Raw genomic sequence first — 15,590 nt, 5'->3', positions numbered from 1 at the left:
TATAGTGAGATTTTACAACATGGTATAAAAATACTCAACACGTTCATTGATGGGGGTGTTATTCAAGTATGTAGTTATTTTATTTATTAAAATTGGGTAAAGGTAGAGACAGTTAAGTGAAGAAATGTATAAGATTTGTAAATAAATAATGGTTAAGTAAATAAAAACATTAATAATGATGCTTTTATTGCCCACGTTGCGAAATTGAATTCCTTTAACATCTTACCGCGTACTAAATTTTGCGCAAAAATTATAAAAATACCGCTCGTTACCGGTCGGACCTTGGAGGATATAACCAACGGAGACGCCATGTCTAAAATTTTCGGTACAAAATAGTCTGCCGTTTTTTGCGAGGGAGGGGCACATCAAATGTATAGGTAAGTCATGTCAGATAAACGTCAGTCCATACATATGGTTGACATGAGGTTGACCATTGGCCGCCTATTTTCGACAGAGGGGAACGCCTGTTAATGGCGGCTCCATTGTTAATTACTCCGAGGGTCGGACAGACGAAATACATCAAAAAGAATGAAGGGAACGTCTAAACAAAGGACTACTACAAAGTATCCAATCTCAAGATAACAAAGTGTTACTTGAATAGTCTTAAGGGTGACAGTTTAGTTTAGAGCGGAATCTCTTTGCCGGCAAACGGGGGTTTAAGCTGTCTAGTCAAGTTATTTGACATGGATAACTATAAGCCGGGGTTACAAGGTTGTTTTACAATAATGAAGCTATTTCAATTTAGCGGTTATTATCAGTATAATAATGCAATAATGTGGTTGGTTTGATAGACTACGAGTGCTTACAGCAAATAAACATGTGTCATCTATTAAAATTGTATACCTTTTTAATTGTAGATAATATTCGACAGGGGAAATATAAAATTTAAATTGCATTTACATTACATTTCTATACAAAAACCTCTAAGTACTCTGTCACAGTTTTTGGGGACAAAAACAAAACACTATAAAGACTTTTTTTGTATATGATAACATACATATTATGATGGTCCAATATGATTTCCTAAATAAAAAGCTAGCTGTAAATATCTAATGACATCACGCAAGTAGGAGCATAAGTTTTGGAAAACTCATTAGTAAGTAAGTACGAAGCACGATTGGAATCCACGGTCTCCAAGTCAAACGGCTATGAAACCTGCTTACATGGTTGAATGTACATACAACATGTAAGCAGTGGTTGAATGTTACATGAATTAAACAAAAGGGTAGTTTGAACACTCATTATCCTCAGCAAATGCAGATAAAATCCATAACTTGTTATTTACAAGTTATAAAGCAATATCAAAAGACAGCCAACTACTCTTACATGACTCGTGTAAATTATTCGCTCGAAAAAAAAGAGTGTACAACATTCAACAAACAAGTGGGCGCCTTTGAAGTGGCATGACACGGAAAACGCACTCCGGCCGATACGATCTTTAATCTTCGCACCTTTTCGTGCGGTCGCTAGCCGAGCGTTTTATAAATAGAGCTCCGTGCCCGCTTTGTAGGGCGGAATGAGACCAGAGATAAGGTTCTTGAAAGTGCTCCAAGGCGTTTATTCGTCAAGAAAACAATGTATTGCGATCTTCATTAGAGTTTGCGTAGATTCCAAAAAGTAAAAAAAACGCTTATTTTTTCTTTTGCTTGTTGGCGAAGACAAGCAATGTGAGTTTATCGGACTATTCGCTCAATAAGACCTGGCTTACCGTGGGTTGAAATCTTACGAAATAGGAAAAAGTAAAGACCACGCCTAGAAATATTATGATTGATATTTGGTTACATAACAGATATAAGTATGGTTAACTTCATAAATGTGGTTAACTTTTCGTAATTGTCTTGCTTAATAGGTACATAACTACGAGTTAAGTGTGTAGATCTCGTCGAACTAATTGCTATGGGATCAACCTTTAAATCAAAGTATGACCACATAATAACTAATAGTACTGCCGTACAGAAAGGACACTTCCTACAAAACCGAAGTTTGACAGCGATTCAGGGACAAATCACGCTCTTTCTAATGTATAGCACTATCCCTTTCGACTATTTAGGGTTGAATGAATGAATTTTATTTGCGGAATACGGGTTAAATAGTGTTGGTATAAATATAGTATTTACAAGTTTTCCATATTCTACTTAGACAAGCATGCAAAAAATAATCTGTATGTTTGGTTGTCAAAATTCAAGTCTTAAGGATGACAAGTAGTGCCAACTCTAATAATTGCTCGGGGCAATGCTGAGCCGAATGGAGCCGAGTTTGCCCAAAAGAAGGAGTGTCTCCCAACTGGTATGATTATAGGTCCAAAACACCCCGTAAATGATTGCCATAGGTACCTATTTGACACAACACGGAACTCTAAGCAAATTCGCCTCCGGAATGGGACAGGTTTTGAGTCTTGACACGTGTCAAACGTGCCAGTGAAAGCCTAGTGTCGAATCATAATAGAGCCTGAATGGGAAGGGCGACACTCCAGCGTAATAGAAAACAAATATTGACAGACTTATGAAAACACCCACACGGCACACGTATTCCGGGAGATTTTGGAGCGCGCGGGTTTAGATGTTTACCTGTAACCGGCGTACTGGTGTAGTAGTGCATAATTGTTTTCCATCGTATTTTCTCGGAAACGTTCGTATTTGTCATGCTACCTTAGTGAACCTCAGTACTTTTTGTACAGAGACTGACTGAAACAGCAAGGCACGTTCGTACGTTTCAATGAAAATGCGATGTAAAATAATTAGGCACTAGATCTGTAACATGACGCTTATGTGTAAAGATAATGGAAGTGTGCAAAAGGGAAGCCATCACGTATCATAACAAAGCGAGTTAAGATTAAATTCCCCAGCTTTAAAATCTGCCTCAATTGCAAAGCAAATTATCGGAAAATAAATAAAAATAAACATCCGAATTTTCAATAATTAAATACATGTTATATTTCATAGCACTACGCATACGCGCGAGAGCGCTACAAAGGCTTGTCGTTTTATAAAGCGTCGCCTATTGTACCTGCAACCGCGTCTGCTGTTATAATAAAAATCCCGCCTGCACTAAAAATGAGCAAATATGCTTTGATAATTTATGTTCATCATAAATAAGGCACCCCACCTGAAATTCCCAGTGATTTTTTTCAATTTGTCGAATAAGTTAGACGTTTTCGCTTACGTACAGCACAACTAAATATCAGTGTTAGACAGTGTAACAGCGGAAGGTCTAGATCTAGAATCATCAATCATCAATTCATATGTAAATACGCGTAGGTACGCTACGTAGCGTATTGGAGCGTAATAAATTGTTAACAATTACCTACGCAACGGTATTTAATATATAAATCCCTTGAATGTTTTAAACTAAGTAAAACTTCGATAGTATCCGTAAAGTTTATAGGGATACGTCCGGTCCAATGATTCGTGGATAGGTCTCTAATTCCAGATGCTAAAATGAAGCCCAACCAGAACTTCATGTATAATGCGTGCTTGAGTCCAAAATAAAGCTAAAATAAACAAAATTTTGATTTTTAAAGAATTGCCGCTTATAGGAAACAATATGTTGATATTGCTGATGTAATTGTAGTAATTTATATATGGGTCGCTTTATAAAGCTTTATAATGCGATATAAAGACGTTCTGAAGCGCAATCTCAAAGCTTGCGACGTCCCATCTGAGCGTTGGGAAGAGCTTGCGGTTAAGAGATCGGAATGGCACAATAAGGTAAGAAAAGGTGTAGCTACTTTCGAAGAAGCTCGACTTGAACACCTGTGGACGAAAAGCACCTTCAACGGAACCTACGCCGTCCTACGCTTACACTTATAACGGCCAAGGGTAGCTTTATTGTGCACAGTGCGATCGGACATTTAAAACTAAGTTCGGTTTTGCGAGCCAACGTGCTCATCAGAGGAATTTGTAAAGGTCGCCGTTCTCGGACACGACATGGAGGACTATATATATTCGTAGTAGCATTTGCCTCACAACTTCAAAGGTATCTATTACGTTCTATTTACTTATGTAAAATATTGGCTAAATAAACTCGAAGGACATCGGAGTCATTATAAAGCCGTTGTCAATACACCAAAAATTTTAATACTTTTTTTAATATAGCAGAGCGTTCATTTTACGTCACTCACTAATATATTTTTGTTATAAAACCTGAATTCTGTGTGTCATTTGTATACATGGGAATAATGCGTACCAAAGTACTAATAAAAAACCGAAATCAGTCCGTGGAATCAAATGAACCTAAATAGCCATAAAACGGTGTCTTTAATTAAAGTTCAATCCAGGATTCAACCCAATTTAACTTGATTACGCGTCGTTGCATTAGTAAAATGCCCTTCTCGTCTATGTGAGATGGTAACATAGTATTGCATCATAAATATTATTCGATTTAAAAGACCTTGTTAAGTAATTCGAGACGGAACTATGAACGACAGGAGAGAGTAATAAATTTAAACGAACGTATTCTGAGAACGAGGAAACCAAACGCTCGAAGTAATAAATTAATAAAACAAAGAAATATAAAAACAATACTATTGGTTTCTAGTTAGGGTCTAAGGAAGTTAAAAAATACAATATGGACAAGTGTGCGATGGGACGGTTCAAGGAAAGGAATAAAGAAATTTATTAACTCTTAAAGTTGAATACGACCTAATATGAATCCTGGTCACGGCACCACGTGAAGTGGTATTATGGCCCTGTAAAATAAGGCTTGGACAAACATTAACCTTGGCCACTCACAAGTAATACTAAAGGTATACCGCTTAACACCAAATAAATCCGACATCACATAGTGCACCTGTGCACCTGCTAACCCTCCATACGAAATGCTAGCTAGCTTACACACACAGTAGACACAGGCCTCTACGTGGGTAGCGCAAACGGAATCAGTCCTAGAAGCTTTGGTATCTCAGAGACTGCCGTGCTCAGTATTTTTCACTTACGCTCAGGAAGAACTGTTCCGCGCCTCCACCGGCGTCGGACGCGATACCGGTCGATAATTAATTACTTTCGTCCCAGACGAACACGAATTATAGTGGTTCAGGCTCTGTCCGTGAGGAAGTGGCTCTGAGGTGTGTGGCCAAGGTTAATGTTTGTCCAAGCCTTATTTTACAGGGCCATAATACCACTTCATATGAACGGACTTAATGACACGGCAAAGGTTCAGATGAAAATTCGAATAATACCTCTAGCAGGCGTGGCTCACTCCGCGATTTCATCGCTTTGCTACAGGTAGCTAAAACTCCATCCGTTCGACCCCAATTTTGGGGTTTGCCATAAGCCGCGCGTGGCGCTGTCGCCACCTAGCGGCCATATGTGTGCTGATCGCGACAGACGCGTTTTGTTAGAGAGTGAGTCTTCTGTACCTAGTACTATTATTTATTCTGTGCCTCTAGCCGCCCAGAGACCTATAAAAATATTTCCCTTGCTATTCTATTTTCAATCTTTAATTTGAGTAATCAAAATTTAAGTTGTATTGGCAAGATCCGACATCTGCGGGCGCAGCACGGTTCCATTTTTATCGACTATCACTATGAGCGTCCCTTTCGCACTTTCATACTTGTTAGAACGTGACAGGTATGGTGACAAGGGATAAAAACGCCATCGTGCTATGCCGCCTGGAGCGGTTAGAGGATAAATGTTTTATCTAGAAAAAAATATTCCTTGATATTTTTAGCATTACCTGTTCAAATAAAATATTGCGATTGACGTGTGCTCAAATTAGTAAGCTCCTTCACACCGTCACATTTCAAAGAATGCTTTCAGATGAAAGCATTACCAGAGTCAGAAAGCAGTACCAAAGTAATGGCTTGGTCTTCAGTTAAGTAGGTACCTATATTGGAAATAGAAAATCAGCAAGATATCAAACGGTCTTGTAGGAGAGGTGACATTTTACTTTCTACAAGAAAATAAGTACTAGGTACGATCCTATTTTTCACTTACACTATCTTAAAATTGAAAACTTTTTTGCGTTTGCTTCTATAGTTCGTTTCTTTTAGCATTAGAAAGAACTTCGCAGAAGTAAGCTTGTGGTTCCAAATCCCGCACTTTTAGCGGTAATAATTTGAAGTAAATTATATGTATTGACCATGCTACATTAGATAATTCAATAATTATTAACAATTAAAGAGCCTGATAAAAACTGTACGCTTACTTCTGTGGAGTTCTTTCTAATGCTAAAAAAAACGAACTATACGAAATAAAATAAATAAATAGCGGATTCCTTAATTATAGTAATGTGTAATGTTATTAAAAAAAACAACGTGTTGCACTCCGGGAGTGCCGACAGAAGTGAAAACTCAATGACTAGTCCAAAATATCTGCAGCACTATGTATAATTAACCCATACTCCTTTCTATTGAAAAACTTTAGTTCCGATATTGCCGGTCAGTGAGCTTGTTTAAAATTCGAAATTCAAATTTGTAGCGTTAATTGTTTAAAATTCGAATAGAAAAGCTACCTTGCACACTTCGCATCTAAATATATTTGGTCATGATATTTTGAGTTTTATTCACCAGTTAGTACTGGAGTTCACTTTTATTAGCGATTTCATCAAGATGTAGCTTTATTGAATTATATTTGAGTGATATAAAGTTAGAATGTAACTGTGAGATCCTCGTATTTCAACTCGTACAAAATTAGAACCTTTTTCATGTAATGTCATTGAGTTTTTCTTTATTAATTTAAATGCCATCTAAACGTTACGGTCACATGATCGCTGTCTCGAGTTTATCATTTTTTCCCCACCTCAAAATGTGCCCAGCGCCGCTAAAGAAGTTTTCACTTCAAAAATTTGGTAATGCTGATGATATTTCTTAACACACGGCACAACTGCTCGTGGCGCGCAAGAATGAAAATATTGGTACTCTGTGGCAAACTTTTATCTTTTTTCCAAGTCGCATTAACATCTCTTTAAGACTGCCCTCTCGCTACGGCAAAGAAAATTTAATAACATTAACAACTCCGTAAAGTTGATCACATTAAATATTTTATTATTTTCCTTAAGGGTAATTAATATTCATATAATTAGGTTGAGGTGTGAAAAAGGAAAATACATAGGTACAAAACTTCTTCTGACTCTATTTTTTAGCAACGAAAACTAGTACCGGACTTTAAGTTAATATATATTAATTATGTAAATGTTCATGCCAAGTTATAATATAGTTAGTATAATTATATATAGTTAGTATTATTTTGCATGTCTTTTAAAAATGAGAACGTAACTTCAATGATGGTGTGTGTGACTTTTAAGTTTCCAATTTTGACCGCAAGATGAGACCGAAAGATATTAAATCATTTGAATTATATCCTAATTCATTTAAACTTTATCATGTTTCAATGCGGTTTTAAGTCGGGTTTCATTATGAGATCGGTTGCGAAGATTTAAATTATTCGGCGAATTTAATTACATTCTTTGTTAGCATACCACAAGACGTAATTAATTATACTTGGTTAATGGGGCCTGCTTTTCATATTACATTCATTATTTAAATTATTATACGAGCGAGAATTATGAACGGACTGTAAGCACATTTTAACTTAATAATACTTAATAATTACTACCGGCTAAGCTAGGAGAACGTTTTATTTATTTATTTATTTATTAGTCAAATAAGTAACACAGCATTACAGTAAAACCAAGGCACTGTGAAACTACAAAATAAAATACAATAAGTACAAAGAAACAAATAAAAACCAAAGACAAATTAAACATTAGATTTGGGCGACGACGTAACAGCGTGGCTCCGTTGCGTTGTCTGACTTGGTGTAGGTTTTGTTTACCTTATTTAGTTATTTCTAATAATAGATAGTAACTTTCGGTACAAACATCCCGTAATGGTTTATGAAACAATATCTGCTACTTCTTCTTCTTCCTCGCGTTATCCCGGTATTTTGCCACGGCTCACATAGGAGCCTGGGGTCCGCTTGACAACTAATCCCATGATTTTTACGAAAGCGACTGCCATCTGACCTTCCAACCCAGAGGGAAAACTAGGCCCTATTGGGATTAGTCCGGTTTCCTCACGATGTTTTCCTTCACCGAAAAGCGACTAGTAAATATCAAATGATATTTCGTACATAAGTTCCGAAAAACTCATTGGTACGAGCCGGGGTTTGAACGTGCGACCTCCGGATTGCAAGTCGCACGCTCTTACCGCTAGGCCACCAGCGCTTCTAAACAATATCTGCTACTACTTATATATTAATATTTTTCGAATATAATTCTTAGTTCAGGATCAAAGGCAACGATTCTAACAATATTATAAGTTGCACCTACGTAAATAGGTACACAATACCTGCATCGCAGCCTCAAAAATAGTGATCGCAGAGCGCAAATATCCTATGTTCCGTAGAAAGGTAATAGGTACATGATCCGATTTTTGAACCAAAAGAAAAAGGCTTATATCAGCAGGGAAATGGTACAGAGTTTTCGATGGAGGCAAGTAATTTAAAAAGTTAAAAGAGTTGCGTCCCTCAGGACGTAGCTTCCGACTTATTGGTTTTTGTCAGCTCTTATTGCGAAATTTCTATTATGATATTTGACATTACTTCAGTACCCAATAAAAATTTTAAAAGAATAGAAGATCAGACTACACCAGAATAAAATTGTTTTTGTAAAGTGTTGTGTACCGTAGCATATAATTTGACTCTAAATTGTACAGTGATTTGGTTTATACTGTCAGACTGTATTAATTTTGTTTCAATAAATAAAATATTAAAAAGTTAAAAGAGTTGCGTCCCTCAGGACGTAGCTTCCGACTTATTGGTTTTTGTCAGCTCTTATTGCGAAATTTCTATTATGATATTTGACATTACTTCAGTACCCAATAAAAATTTTAAAAGAATAGAAGATCAGACTACACCAGAATAAAATTGTTTTTGTAAAGTGTTGTGTACCGTAGCATATAATTTGACTCTAAATTGTACAGTGATTTGGTTTATACTGTCAGACTATATTAATTTTGTTTCAATAAATAAAATATTTTAAGATGGCCAGTATGTGAAATCCAGGAACATAGGAACGAGGAAGTCTAGGTATCAGCAGTACAAACACTTGACGCGATTCGTAGGAGGTTTAATCAAAGACTGGCAAACTACAACTACCCTATACCTAAGTAATCATAATCTAGGTGTACCCACATAGGTACTTATACATATATCACACCTCCCTTCTTAATCTCTAAACCTTGAAATAATCTACTTATAAAAAGTTATAAAGAATGAAATTATTACAAAGAAATGAGTGCAACTTTTTTATCCTAAACAAATCTATATCTAATTGTAAGACCTTATTTACTAACTATCTATGCTCCTCTCACATAAATTTAACTCGTAGAAATTAATCTATTTCTAGTTTACGAATTCTGTTCGGTAAAGGCCTGAGGTTCAGCGGGGATCGCCGCAGTGGCGGAGGAGACGGACGTGGAGGAGGGGCACCAGCCACATTTGTCTCACTAGTTTCAGCACTTGTTACTTCTTCCTTTTGTAAAGGCTGCGCGTTTCCCTCGCCCACTTCCGTCTGCTGGCCAGAGCGCGCGACGCCGTCCTCAGCCCCTGGCGACCGCTCGTTAGTCTCGTTGAGCTCTCCAGGACAAGGTACAGTCGATAACCTAGATCTCCGTCTGATTTGATCAACATGCCTAAGAACCGATCTACCGCTTCCGCTATCTAAGGTGTATCTCCGCGAACCTTCGGCACCCAGCACCGTACCTCTAACCCATTTGTCGTTACCGGTATAATCGCGAGCCCAAACCGCGTCCCCAGGCTGAAAGTGACGATGCGTACCGCCCGCGTTTTCGATCTGCCGCTGCTGAGCCGAACTAACCCGTTTCTCCAGCGCACTCTCGCTGCGAAGCAAATCTAACCGTGAACGTAACGACCTCCGCTGCAAAAGCATCGCCGGACTCTCCCCTGTTGTACTATGCATGCTATTCCTGTATGCCATGAGATAAGTCTGCAGTGCCGCGTCGACATCGGTACTCATTACAAAAAAACTAACTCGCGTTATCAGTTCGCTCGCGCACAACTATGTAGGTAGTTATAATCACAACCGTAACGAACTGCGGTCCAGATTGTCTCGTCGCCTCTGTGAAATCCAGGAACATAGGAACGAGGAAGTCTAGGTATCAGCAGTACAAACACTTGACGCGATTCGTAGGAGGTTTAATCAAAGACTGGCAAACTACAACTACCCTATACCTAAGTAATCATAATCTAGGTGTACCCACATAGGTACTTATACATATATCACACAGCAAAGCCATGGTTTGATACCTAAGCACCTAAAATCTTCAGTTACGTTTTATCTCCCTTCAATCTTTATTTAATATCCTCCGAGATCATTACTGTTCACCGTGACCCGCCTAATGAAGTCGTGAAAGAAAATCGAGTTCAGTAAAGGGGCGAATTTAATTCGATTTCAAACTTTTCAAATGAATGTCTCGGTTTACGAACCACCGTCAAGTAACCGCAAATTAGATGGAAGCGAAAAATGGCACTGTCGTTGGTGGTTAATTAAAATAAATTATTCACGGAGATCTTTAATAAATCGCTCGATGTCGCGGGCAAATCGGCTTCGCCTGAATTGTAACTCTTAAATAATGATGCCGCTATATTTCTTTTTATATCTTTTCTCGACGGAATATTTCGATGATATTTGATATAATTCATATTCGATGCTGTTATATTATTTACGAAGACGCCAACACTTCACGGTATCAATATTTTGTAACTGTAGCGGTAATTACAGTAGGTCAAATTGTGTCAGAAAATGGGAATTGTCATTGTATTGTGTTTTCACTTGTCACACGCATCTTGCTAGAATCTACGGAAAGAGATGAGTCGTGGAATGCATGGGGCTCAATACATTCCACGAGTCTTCTCTTTCCGAATAGACTCTATACCTGTAGGTTGTGTTGTAAGAATAGAACTACTCGTAGTGTTATTTATTTCATCCATGGTTATATATCTGAAGTTTGAATATGATAAAGGCATTCATAATTTTCTGATCAGAAGATGTTCAGAACATCTGAAAATTAAAATTAGATTTGCATTAGATCATTATTTTTCCGAGAAGCGTAATCCTTTTTTGTGCACCATTCCCGAGCACAAATAAGTACCTATCAAACAAATTTATGACACATGTATTTTACAGGTATGGTTTACAAGAATGTAAGGGCTTGTACACAAATCACGCGAGGTTCGATAGAGGGTCACGAAAAAATCACGATAGATCACGTTGGGGAAGGGAGGTATAAGGAAACCTCACGTATATTCTTCTACAGCGAACGAAACTAAGGAAAAAACCTACCGCATGAGTAGATACTTTTTCTCGGTTTCTTTAAACATAAATGTTCACTCTGCACTTCAAAATAGCGAGTCTATTTAACGAAAATAGAAAACTAAACAAGATTTTCTACATCAAATATTATTTATCTTAAAATTAGGTTGAATGAAAAAATTTCAAATAAATACACGTGATGTTGTGTGGAGTGAGGGGGAGTAGCCAAAAACCTCACCAAATATCACCAACGGGGAGGGGGGGGTCAAAAAGTAGCCGAAAACACCTCGCGTGATTTGTGCAACCCCCAAGTAGAGTATTAAGGGTCAATTTCAATGCTGACTTAGGCCTGCAGGTGGCTGCGGTGACATTATAAACAGCATTGTGCACTGGACACACTACTCTCTTTACCGCCCGATAGAGCCACCGAGCCGGCCTTTGTTCCACGGCTATTCTTGAAAATTTAAAAGCGGTCCTTGCAGTAAATTCACAGAGCCATCCGTGAACCGAGATAGTATGAATAAATTATCTTTGCATTCACAATTGTGAATGTCGAATTGGAACGGTTTTGTCGCACAATTTGAGTATTTTACTGGTTTAAATGTAAATCTGTCATAATGCGACTTTTGTAAATCCCTCATGAGATGCAATGTAGGTGGATTACTTTTTATTATATTATTTAATTTTTATTATATTATTTATTATTTAAATACCTAAAGATACAGAGTATAAGTAAATGTGTAGGCAAAGTATGGAGAGGTAAACTTACTGTCTTATACTATTGCCTATCGTGTGCTCCGAGCCGTATCCAGCCATCTTTCTTGTACGAGTGATTAAAATTGCAAGCTGCAGCTGCTCGCTGCTTAGATCGTTTGGGGCGTTTAAAAATATTGCCGGCAAATTCGAGCATCCAATAAACATGGCGTCGATATTGGAATACTTCAGTCTTGATTAAGGAGTATTGTTATAAATGCATACCTACTTATAAATCATAGGTTATACAACAAATTGTATGTTTCAGTTTATAGCGTCTTATTTTATTTTTATTTTTTTGTACTTCTGCTTGGATTTATTTATTCTTTTAAATTAGTGTGCATACTTTAATTCTATCCTTTACCGTGAAAATATTTGATGCTAATTTTAAATTGTAAGTATTTACAAATTAAGACCGGGTAAGATGGTAATTCAAGCGATGATTTTGAATGATCGACTAGGCAAAGTCCGAAACAAATTATTTTACTTTCGACGCTTGACTGAAAAGTTAGGAACTTCGGTTTGATTAAAAATACTTCAGTCAAAGACCGAAAATGGATTTTATTTCGGGGTTTGCCCGAAGCCTTGATCAAACTTAGAATAAACCAGTCATAGGAAGATACTTCATATAGACCTTTGACTATAACATATAGACTAAAGAATATAATGATTTATCTATCTATCTAAAATAAATAAAATTGTACCTATAGGTATCTCATACGAAAAGAACGCTGGGCCAAAGTAGCCACGGCATGGATCTCGGGGCAGAGGAAGACCCAAACGGAGATGGCGGGACAACCTCGATACATTCTCTGTGGAGTGGCGGGAGTGTAGGTACCTACATTAGACAGAGACAAGTGGCGGGAAAGAGGGAAGGCCTTTGCCCAGCAGTGGGACACACTAATAGACTTAATTAAAAAAAAGGTATCTCATAAATATAAAAAATGATAGGAAAAGTAATTTTAACACGGTATTTATATTAAGTCCCTGCATATAACTCACGTTTCAACTAAGTCTCGTAGTTTCGCTTAAATAAATACAGGACTTAAAGCGGGGTGAAAAGTTCTGCAAAAGTTGCGAGATGCGCCCAATAAAGTAGTTTTAATTACAAAACTAACTTGCATCTTACCAACCTTTTACAAACTTCGTATGCTTACTTACTACTTTTCTATTTAGTACACCGGGGCGTCAAAATTGCGACATGGAACTCGATTAAGATTTAACAACTTGTTACAATTTTGAACTGATTCTGATACGAGCTTGACGATCGTCATGGTGATGCGCATCTCATGCACGACTGTCACGTTAGTGCATGTATTGGGGTGAGCGAGACGCACGCCGCCGCCGGGTGGAATGATAACAAAATGATATCTGGAGCGCAATACAAAAAAAAAATAGTGGTTGCATATTTGAGCCGTTTGGGGTTGAGACTATGGGGCCTTGGGGGGAAAGCGCCCGCAGGTTAGTCGAGTTGACGCGTGACCAGAGGGCTGGGTCATATCTAGCGCAGCGGATCAGCATTGCCATACAACGTGGCAATGCTGCCAGCCTTCTGGGCACGCTGCCAATAGACGGCGATTTGGGGCAAATTTTCTATTTATAGTTTATTTTTAAGCTTAGTTTTTAATTTTAGTTTGTATTTTCTATTTTAAGGCTTTTTATTGTTTAAAAAGAGTATTTGGCTGTATTTATGAATGAATATAATTTTTTTCCTAAAAAAAATATTTAACTTATTCTACACGAACATACATAGTGCAGCAAAAAAGTTGGTAAATAACAACTTAAGGTGACAGTCCATTTCCAACGACAGCTGCACGCTGCTGTTCATTTTACTATGGAAATTGACAATGACAGCGACGCGTTCAGTACCGGTAGTGCAGCTGCGGCTAGAAATGGAATGTTACCCTGTTGTGATTCCAACACTATCATTCTAATATCGATTGTCACTATTAATATTGTCATGCTTTTACATACATCCGTTCAAACAAACTTTCAACATCACAAAACAAATGGTTAAGGAAAATAATAATATGAATCATTCAAAACTCGTAAATCTTTTTTAACCTGAGAATTTAGAAAGGGAAAGCGAAAATCTTTAACTTTCTGACAGTTTAATAAGATAATAAAAATAAAAGTTGAGAAAAAAGAAAGGAAGTTTCAACTAAACGGATTTCTTTGCCTTTTCCCGCAATTTGCTTTGAAGCGGAATCTTTTATTATATAAACTGGGGAAATGTAAACCTGTCTTACCCACTCGTGATATTTTTGTAAAATGTTTACATTCCGGTATTTTGAGATTCACGTACGTAGGTACTAGATAGCACGATCACAAGAATCTAGAAAATTTGTTTGATTGAGAGGGTTGAGACTATGGCTATGCAATTTTTAACGTCATTTAATATCTTGTTTAACGTTGTAAACAATAAACAAATTCTTCTACCCTATAAACATGAGTAGAATAAAAACAATACAACCTACATTGACCCTAAAAACAAATATTTCCAAATCGGTCGGCTAAATCATTGAAAATGCGTTACTTACGTAGTAAATAGGTATAAGAGGTACAGATATAACTAGTGCATAATTATTTTCCGTCGATATTTTCACGGAAACGTACCAACATGTCTTGCTATTTCAGTCAGTCTCGGTACAAAAAGTACTGAGGATGACTGAAGTAGCATGACAAATACGAACGCTTCCGAGAAAATTACGGTGGAAAACAATTAAATATGCACTACATCCGTAATAGTAAATTGAGGACCTGCACCTTTATAAAGTCGGATAAAAAGTAGTAGGTACCTAATCGTGCATCCTTAAGGCACCGGTCCGGTTCCACTATCAACCGGTATGCCCGTAATGGAATTGATATTTGAACCCTTTGTCACAAGCTTCCTTGTTTAGAGTATCAAGATAGAGAAAGTCGCTGCTTGCGCTCGTAAAGTTCGGCTTTACGGAAGTGTAAGCTTTATTTCATGCTCGAGTGCATAAAGGTAAAACCTTATTGAATATTTTACCCGACTTCGGCAAAACAACCGGAGGATAATGATTTTGAGAGGTGTGTACGTGGGTATGTACGAGTACAAACATACATTATGTGTATTCATATGTTCCCTCATAACTTCCAAAACACTCATCATATTTTCTGAAGGTCCGTACACCGCGTACCGTTTCTGTACAGTCCGTAGCGGCCCCCTTTTTTCAATATTTTTCGTTAAATTTAAATAATATATAATAATAATAATATATATTATTTAAAGTGAAGCGGTGGTGGCCGAGTGGATATGACGTCCGACTTTCAATCCGGAGGTCGCGGGTTCAAATCCTGGCTCGTACCAATGAGTTTTTCGGAACTTATGTACGAAATATCATTTGATATTTACAACTTGCTTTTCGGTGAAGGAAAACATCGTGAGGAAACCTGCATACATCCGCGAAGAAATTCAAAGGTGTATGTGAAGTCCCCAATCCGCATTGGGCCAGCGTGGGGACTATAGCCCAAGCCTTCTTGCGAGTGAGAGGAGGCCTGTGCCCAGCAGTAGTGGGACGTATATAGGCTAAATTTAAATA

The 15,590-nt window shown here is 37.5% G+C and overlaps 1 long non-coding RNA gene across 1 annotated transcript in view; it reads right to left on the bottom strand.

Annotated features, from left to right (window-relative positions):
- The window catches only part of LOC134666101 (uncharacterized), an 89,297-nt gene that overhangs the window by 21,380 nt on the left and 52,327 nt on the right, over positions 1-15,590 (bottom strand). The window lies entirely within an intron of this gene.

Source organism: Cydia fagiglandana, chromosome 7 (assembly GCF_963556715.1).
Source record: "Cydia fagiglandana chromosome 7, ilCydFagi1.1, whole genome shotgun sequence".
NCBI classification, from domain to species: domain Eukaryota; kingdom Metazoa; phylum Arthropoda; class Insecta; order Lepidoptera; family Tortricidae; genus Cydia; species Cydia fagiglandana.
This window is presented reverse-complemented; position numbering and strand designations above follow the sequence as displayed.